Source organism: Oncorhynchus kisutch, unplaced genomic scaffold (assembly GCF_002021735.2).
Source record: "Oncorhynchus kisutch isolate 150728-3 unplaced genomic scaffold, Okis_V2 scaffold3858, whole genome shotgun sequence".
Lineage (NCBI taxonomy): Eukaryota > Metazoa > Chordata > Actinopteri > Salmoniformes > Salmonidae > Oncorhynchus > Oncorhynchus kisutch.
In genome coordinates this window covers 220,664-230,404 of record NW_022265803.1, presented here as the reverse complement: position 1 = coordinate 230,404, position 9,741 = coordinate 220,664, and the positions used below count along the sequence as shown (strand labels likewise).

Genomic DNA, 9,741 nt, shown 5'->3' with positions numbered 1-9,741 from the left:
GTATACTGTATTCTATTCTACTGTATCTTAGTCTATGCATTACTCATCTCATATGTATATACTGTATTCTATTCTACTGTATCTTAGTCTATGCATTACTCATCTCATATGTATATACTGTATTCTATTCTACTGTATCTTAGTCTATGCATTACTCATCTCATATGTATATACTGTATTCTATACTATTCTACTGTATCTTAGTCTATGCATTACTCATCTCATATGTATATACTGTATTCTATTCTACTGTATCTTAGTCTATGCATTACTCATCTCATATGTATATACTGTATTCTATTCTACTGTATCTTAGTCTATGTATTACTCATCTCATATGTATATACTGTATTCTATTCTACTGTATCTTAGTCTATGCATTACTCATCTCATATGTATATACTGTATTCTATTCTACTGTATCTTAGTCTATGCATTACTCATCTCATATGTATATACTGTATTCTATTCTACTGTATCTTAGTCTATGCATTACTCATCTCATATGTATATACTGTATTCTATTCTACTGTATCTTAGTCTATGCATTACTCATCTCATATGTATATACTGTATTCTATTCTACTGTATCTTAGTCTATGTATTACTCATCTCATATGTATATACTGTATCTATTCTACTGTATCTTAGTCTATGCATTACTCATCTCATATATAACTGTATTCTATTCTACTGTATCTTAGTCTATGCATTACTCATCTCATATGTATATACTGTATCTATTCTACTGTATCTTAGTCTATGCATTACTCATCTCATATGTATATACTGTATTCTATTCTACTGTATCTTAGTCTATGCATTACTCATCTCATATACTGTATTCTATTCTACTGTATCTTAGTCTATGCATTACTCATCTCATATGTATATACTGTATTCTATTCTACTGTATCTTAGTCTATGCATTACTCATCTCATATGTATATACTGTATTCTATTCTACTGTATCTTAGTCTATGCATTACTCATCTCATATGTATATACTGTATTCCTATTCTACTGTATCTTAGTCTATGTATTACTCATCTCATATGTATATACTGTTTCTATTCTACTGTATCTTAGTCTATGTATTACTCATCTCATATGTATATACTGTATTCTATACTATTCTACTGTATCTTAGTCTATGTATTACTCATCTCATATGTATATACTGTATTCTATTCTACTGTATCTTAGTCTATGCATTACTCATCTCATATGTATATACTGTATTCTATTCTACTGTATCTTAGTCTATGTATTACTCATCTCATATGTATATACTGTATTCTATTCTACTGTATCTTAGTCTATGCATTACTCATCTCATATGTATATACTGTATCCTATTCTACTGTATCTTAGTCTATGCATTACTCATCTCATATGTATATACTGTATTCTATTAGGGTCTCCTTCTGGTCCTGTACCAGTCTCATTGTAATGCTGGGGGTCGCACTAACTCAGGTAACACACCCCCACACTAGGACAACTTGTAGAGGGTCTCCTGGTCCTGTACCAGTCTCCTAGTTACAGACCTGCCAACCTGCACAAATTTTCAGGTCAAAGTATGCTGGTACGAAAAACTACCCTAAAATATGCAAAAAGATGCTTCTAGTGGGCACATTGATTAGCTCAGCTTCAAAAACATCAGAGGACACAGACTCCCCGCTTGATCTCTGAAACAGTTAGTAGATGACTAGCAAGGAAACACGTGTTGTGATGTGGTAGATCAGCGGTTGCAGTAGGTCAGCAGGTGCGGTAGGGTGCGGTAGGTCAGCGGGTGCGGGGTAGGGTGCGGTAGGTCAGCGGGTGCGGTAGGTCAGCGGGTGCGGTAGGTCAGCGGGTTGCGGTTAGGTCAGTGGGTGCGGTAGGTCAGTGGGTGCGGTAGGTCAGTGGGTGCGGTAGGGTGCGGTAGTCAGCGGGTGCGGGTGGGTGCGGTAGGTTCAGCGGGTGCGGTAGGTCAGCGGGTTGCGGTAGGTCAGCGGGTGCGGTAGGGTGCGGTAGGTCAGCGGGTGCGGTAGGTCAGCGGGTGCAGGTAGGGTGCGGTAGGTCAGTGGGTGCGGTAGGGTGCGGTAGGTCAGCGGGTGCGGTAAGGTCAGCGGTGCGGTAGGTCAGCGGGTGCGGTAGGTCAGCGGGTGCGGTAGGGTGGCGGTAGGTCAGCGGGTGCGGTAGGGTTCAGCGGGTGCGGTAGGTCAGCGGGTGCGGTAGGTCAGCGGGTGATTGATTACGGACATGGTATATTAAACATATTTTATATATTTCGCATGTTTTTGCTACTGAGGAGCAGCCAATTACCAAGCACCCATAACGTCAATAGCAGGGTGTTCAACTCTGACCCTACGAAATATACCACTCCATGTTTAACCTCCAGAACACAGACATAACTCTATCACTGTACATACCCTAGTACAGGGTGTTCAACTCTGACCCTACGAGGTCCAGAGCATGCTGGGTTTCTGTTCTACCTGATCATTAACTACACCCACCTGGTGTCCCAGGTCTCAACCCGTCCCTGATTAGAGGGGAACAATGAAACAATGCAGTGGAACTGGCTAAGAGGTTCAGAACAATGAAACAATGCAGTGGAACTGGCTAAGAGGTCCAGAACAATGAAACAATGCAGTGGAACTGGCTAAGAGATTCAGAACAATGAAACAATGCAGTGGAACTGGCTAAGAGGTTCAGAACAATGAAACAATGCAGTGGAACTGGCTAAGAGGTTCAGAACAATGAAACAATGCAGTGGAACTGGCTAAGAGGTTCAGAACAATGAAACAATGCAGTGGAACTGGCTAAGAGGTCCAGAACAATGAAACAATGCAGTGGAACTGGCTAAGAGGTCCAGAACAATGGAAACAATGCAGTGGAACTGGCTAAGAGGTCCAGAACAATGAAACAATGCAGTGGAACTGGCTAAGAGGTTCAGAACAATGAAACAATGCAGTGGAACTGGCTAAGAGGTCCAGAACAATGAAACAATGCAGTGGAACTGGCTAAGAGGTTCAGAACAATGAAACAATGCAGTGGAACTGGCTAAGAGGTCCAGAACAATGAAACAATGCAGTGGAACTGGCTAAGAGGTCCAGAACAATGAAACAATGCAGTGGAACTGGCTAAGAGGTCCAGAACAATGAAACAATGCAGTGGAACTGGCTAAGAGGTCCAGAACAATGAAACGATGCAGTGGAACTGGCTAAGAGGTCCAGAACAATGAAACGATGCAGTGGAACTGGCTAAGAGGTCCAGAACAATGAAACGATGCAGTGGAACTGGCTAAGAGGTCCAGAACAATGAAACGATGCAGTGGAACTGGCTAAGAGGTTCCAGAACAATGAAACAATGCAGTGGAACTGGCTAAGAGGTTCAGAACAATGAAACAATGCAGTGAAACTGGGCTAAGAGGTCCAGAACAATGAAACAATGCAGTGGAACTGGCTAAGAGGTCCAGAACAATGAAACAATGCAGTGGAACTGGCTAAGAGGTTCAGAACAATGAAACAATGCAGTGGAACTGGCTAAGAGGTCCAGAACAATGAAACAATGCAGTGGAACTGGCTAAGAGGTCCAGAACAATGAAACAATGCAGTGGAACTGGCTAAGAGGTCCAGAACAATGAAACAATGCAGTGAAACTGGCTAAGAGATTCAGAACAATGAAACAATGCAGTGGAACTGGCTAAGAGGTCCAGAACAATGAAACCAATGCAGTGGAACTGGCTAAGAGGTTCAGAACAATGAAACAATGCAGTGGAACTGGCTAAGAGGTCCAGAACAATGAAACAATGCAGTGGAACTGGCTAAGAGGTCCAGAACAATGAAACAATGCAGTGGAACTGGCTAAAGAGGTCCAGAACAATGAAAACAATGGCAGTGGAACTGGGTTAAGAGGTCCAGAACAATGAAACAATGCAGTGGAACTGGCTAAGAGGTTCAGAACATGAAACAATGCAGTGAACTGGCTAAGAGGTCCAGAACAATGAAACAATGCAGTGGAACTGGCTAAGAGGTCCAGAACAATGAAACAATGCAGTTGGAAACTGCTAAGAGTGTGTATAGACACCACTGGCAGGTCTGTAGTTATGATGGGGTCGCGCTCGCCACAGATTATACACACACACACACACACACACCACACACACACTAGGACAACCTGTAGACACTAGTTATAACACACACACTATTATCACACACACTAGTTATACACACACTAGTTATTACACACCACTAGTTATACACACACACACTAGTTATTACACACACACACTAGTTATACACACACACACTAGTTATACACACACACTAGTTATACACACACACTAGTTATACACACACACACACACACACTAGTTATCACACACACTAGTTATCACACACACTAGTTATATACACACACACACACACACTAGTTATACACACACACACACTAGTTATCACACACACTAGTTATACACACACTAGTTATACACACACACACTAGTTATCACACACACTAGTTATCACACACACTAGTTATACACACACACACACACACACTAGTTATACACACACACACACACTAGTTATACACACACACACACACTAGTTATCACACACACTAGTTATCACACACACTAGTTATACACACACACACACACTAGTTATACACACACACACACACTAGTTATACACACACACACACACACTAGTTATCACACACACTAGTTATCACACACACTAGTTATACACACACACACACACACTAGTTATCACACACACTAGTTATACACACACACACACTAGTTATCACACACACTAGTTATACGCACACTAGTTATACACACACACACACACACTAGTTATCACACACACTAGTTATACACACACACACACACACTAGTTATCACACACACTAGTTATACACACACTAGTTATACACACACACACACACACACACTAGTTATCACACGTCTTCTGCCAACATCATTATAGTGCTAAAAGGTGCGTTTGATTTGAGCAGTGTGGGGGTCGCGTGTCGTCATGTGGGCCGGGGGCACCGCAAGTGGTTCTCATTAAAATGATTCAAGGTTGGCAGGTCTGTAGTTATGATGGGGGTCGCGCTCGCACAGATTATACACACACACACACACACACACACTAGGACAACCTGTAGACACTAGTTATAGACACACACACTAGTTATCACACACACTAGTTATCACACACACTAGTTATCACACACACTAGTTATACACACACACACTAGTTATACACACACACTAGTTATACACACACACTAGTTATACACACACACTAGTTATACACACACACACACACACACACTAGTTATCACACACACTAGTTATATACACACACACACACTAGTTATCACACACACTAGTTATATACACACACACACACACACTAGTTATCACACACACTAGTTATACACACACACACACTAGTTATCACACACACTAGTTATACACACACTAGTTATACACACACACACTAGTTATCACACACACTAGTTATACACACACACTAGTTATCACACACACTAGTTATACACACACACACACACTAGTTATACACACACACACACTAGTTATCACACACACTAGTTATCACACACACTAGTTATACACACACACACACACTAGTTATACACACACACACACACTAGTTATACACACACACACACACTAGTTATCACACACACTAGTTATCACACACACTAGTTATACACACACACACACACACTAGTTATCACACACACTAGTTATACACACACACACACTAGTTATCACACACACTAGTTATACGCACACTAGTTATACACACACACACACACACTAGTTATCACACACACTAGTTATACACACACACACACACACTAGTTATCACACACACTAGTTATACACACACTAGTTATACACACACACACACACACACACACTAGTTATCACACGTCTTCTGCCAACATCATTATAGTGCTAAAAGGTGCGTTTAATTTGAGCAGTGTGGGGGTCGCGTGTCGTCATGTGGGCCGGGGGCACCGCAAGTGGTTCTCATTAAAATGATTCAAGGTTGGCAGGTCTGTAGTTATGATGGGGGTCGCGCTCGCACAGATTATACACACACACACACACACACACACACACACACTAGGACAACCTGTAGACACTAGTTATAGACACACACACTAGTTATCACACACACTAGTTATCACACACACTAGTTATACACACACTAGTTATACACACACACTAGTTATACACACACACTAGTTATACACACACACTAGTTATACACACACACACACACACACACACACACACTAGTTATCACACACACTAGTTATATACACACACACACACTAGTTATCACACACACTAGTTATACACACACTAGTTATCACACACACTAGTTATACACACACACACACTAGTTATCACACACACTAGTTATACACACACTAGTTATACACACACACACACACACACTAGTTATCACACACACTAGTTATACACACACACTAGTTATCACACACACTAGTTATCACACACACTAGTTATACACACACACACACACTAGTTATACACACACACACACACACTAGTTATACACACACACACACTAGTTATACACACACACACACACTAGTTATCACACACACTAGTTATCACACACACTAGTTATACACACACACACACACTAGTTATACACACACACACACACTAGTTATACACACACACACACACTAGTTATCACACACACTAGTTATCACACACACTAGTTATCACACACACTAGTTATCACACACACTAGTTATACACACACACACACACACTAGTTATCACACACACTAGTTATACACACACACACACTAGTTATCACACACACTAGTTATACACACACTAGTTATACACACACACACACACACACACACACACACACTTATCACACACACTAGTTATACACACACACACACACTAGTTATCACACACACTAGTTATACACACACTAGTTATACACACACACACACACACACTAGTTATCACACACACTAGTTATACACACACACACACACTAGTTATCACACACACACACTAGTTATACACACACACACACACTAGTTATCACACACACACACTAGTTATCACACACACTAGTTATACACACACACACACACTAGTTATCACACACACTAGTTATACACACACACACACTAGTTATCACACACACACACAGACACACACACTAGTTATCACACACACACACACACTAGTTATCACACACAGACACACACTAGTTATCACACACACACACACATACACACACTAGTTATCACACACACACACACACACACACACACTAGTTATCACACACACACACAGACACACACACTAGTTATCACACACACACACAGACACACACACTAGTTATCACACACACACACAGACACACACACTAGTTATCACACACACTAGTTATACACACACACACACTAGGACAACCTATAATGGATCCTCCTATTATAACACTAGTTATAGACACACACACTAGTTATCACACACACACACACAGACACACACACTAGTTATCACACACACACACACAGACACACACACTAGTTATCACACACACACAGACACACACACTAGTTATCACACACACACACACTAGTTATCACACACACACTAGGACAACCTGTAGACACACTAGTTATAGACACACTATACTAGTGTAATCAGTCACTCAGGTAACATCTGTCTCTAACTGTCTGTTCCTCCTCTCTCAGGTCTATACCGTCCGCAGACTGTTTGACGATAAGAGGCGTGTCTGTACATAAAGACACGCCCACTCCACCACCTCACAGCCAATCAGGGTTAAGAGAAGAGAGGAAAAGAGTGGAGAGGAAGGAAGACGAGGAGGATACAGAAGAGTAAATTATCTGCGTCACAAATTGCACCTTATTCCTTATCTAGAGCCGATCTCTGGTCAGAAGATGTTGAACCTTTATTTAAACTAGGCCAGTGAGGATTTACCTACAGGCAGAACGACAGACTTTTACCTTGTCAGCTCGGGGATTCGATCCAGCAACCTCTCGGTTACTGGCCCAACGCTCTAACCACTAGGCTACCAACCGCGCCTAGTAGTGCACTATCTAGGGAATAGGGTGCTATTTGGGACACTCCTTTGCCATCTGGGCTCAACACAGTGCCTTTTACTCCCTGGGTGGTGTTCATTAGACACAGAACTAGACAACAGAAGTGACCAGAGGTTCTGCCTCCATTTGTCCAATGAGAACGTTCACTTTTGCGTTTCCCGGGAAACAGTTTTTCTGCCCTGTTTGTGCTTATTGGACTTTTGGTCCCAGTCTGCCCCTGAGTCAGTCATCATTTACCCACAATGCATCAAGGATGTGATCCGCACAAAAGCGCACGTTGGGTTTAAATCTCTCTAGTAATTGAATTTCTATGGATCCTCCTATTTTACCAGAACAAGCCCCACCCAACCCCTAATGTCCTTCTTCTCTCATTGGTCCATGTCTTTGTGACCTGTTGTGGGTAGCCAATCACCTTTTTTTGGTGTTGCTGAGTTTTATGTGCCAGTAAGATTCTATGCTGATATCTAGATGAACAGGTATGTTTGTGGGGGGTTTTCAATGTAGGGATGTGTGTGTGTGTGGGGGATGTGTGTGTGGGGGGGGATGTGTGTGTCCATCTAACTGTTGTGGTATAGGGGACAGAAACAGTTTACAGAGAACCTAGTTTACCATTGATCATAACGCTTTTGATACGTCCCAATCCTCCACCCCCCAAGTGTATACTTGCCTTGCACACTCCCAGTCATGGGTTTAATGGCTGAATCTCCCTCCAGCCAATGACTACACCATTCCAATGCTTTTTAAAACCAGAGCAAAAAGTGTATGAGTGCACATTGGGAGAATTTGGAGACAACCTGTGATTGTAACTAAGAAGGGACTGGTACTTTGATCATTTTTAACCATGTTGCCATGGCAGCCAGTGATGATTTTAATGTTGTTTTTTACACAATAAAAGACAGGACATTTTCATGAGTAACAGTGTAGTTGTTATTTTATTGTATAGGAACCAGGACCTGGAGTCGTATCCACAAAACACCTCAGAGCAGGAGTGCTGATCCAGGATCTGTTATTATGATCTAACAGGCCAAACTGATTCTATATCATAACTCCTATTTTGAGAGGCTTTGTGGTTACGGTCCCAGGACGGATGGTTCTGATTGCGGTGGACAGCTGTGTCTCTCTAGTGGCCTACCGACATCATGAAAAACATACAGATCACAGTATACCCAATGAAACATGTCATTGTCCAGGAAGTAGCCTTGTAATTTAAACTTTTGTCGCCGTTTTGATTGGTCTTCAGCGCAAATACCACAAAAAAGGCATCTAACAGATGCAGTGATATAATTGTAAAGCCCACACTAAAGACTAGGGGACATGACCCTAACGTTAGACAGGATGATTTAACAAAGTGTTACCAAGAAGGCATCATCATCATCAGTTCATTGTTAGGTGTTGCTCCGTACGAGGGACACGATTCAGTCCAATGAGTGTAAAAGAGCAATGTACTGGACAGCTACCAGTGTGGCTTTTAAATGTATTTTACTCATTCAGTGAGAGAGGGGAGGGGGAGGGCTTGATTTACATTTTATTAGGATCTCCTTTAGCCCAAGGGAAGTAGGTGTCATGGAAGTGACAGAGTGA

At 41.7% G+C, this 9,741-nt stretch overlaps 1 long non-coding RNA gene across 1 annotated transcript; it reads left to right on the top strand.

Annotated features, from left to right (window-relative positions):
* Positions 1 to 1,409: 1,409 nt before the first annotated feature.
* LOC116372039 (uncharacterized) lies at positions 1,410 to 9,076 on the top strand. The gene is made up of 2 exons (XR_004209096.1): positions 1,410 to 1,476; positions 7,792 to 9,076. It is a non-coding gene; the product is annotated as an uncharacterized LOC116372039 (long non-coding RNA).
* Positions 9,077 to 9,741: the final 665 nt, after the last annotated feature.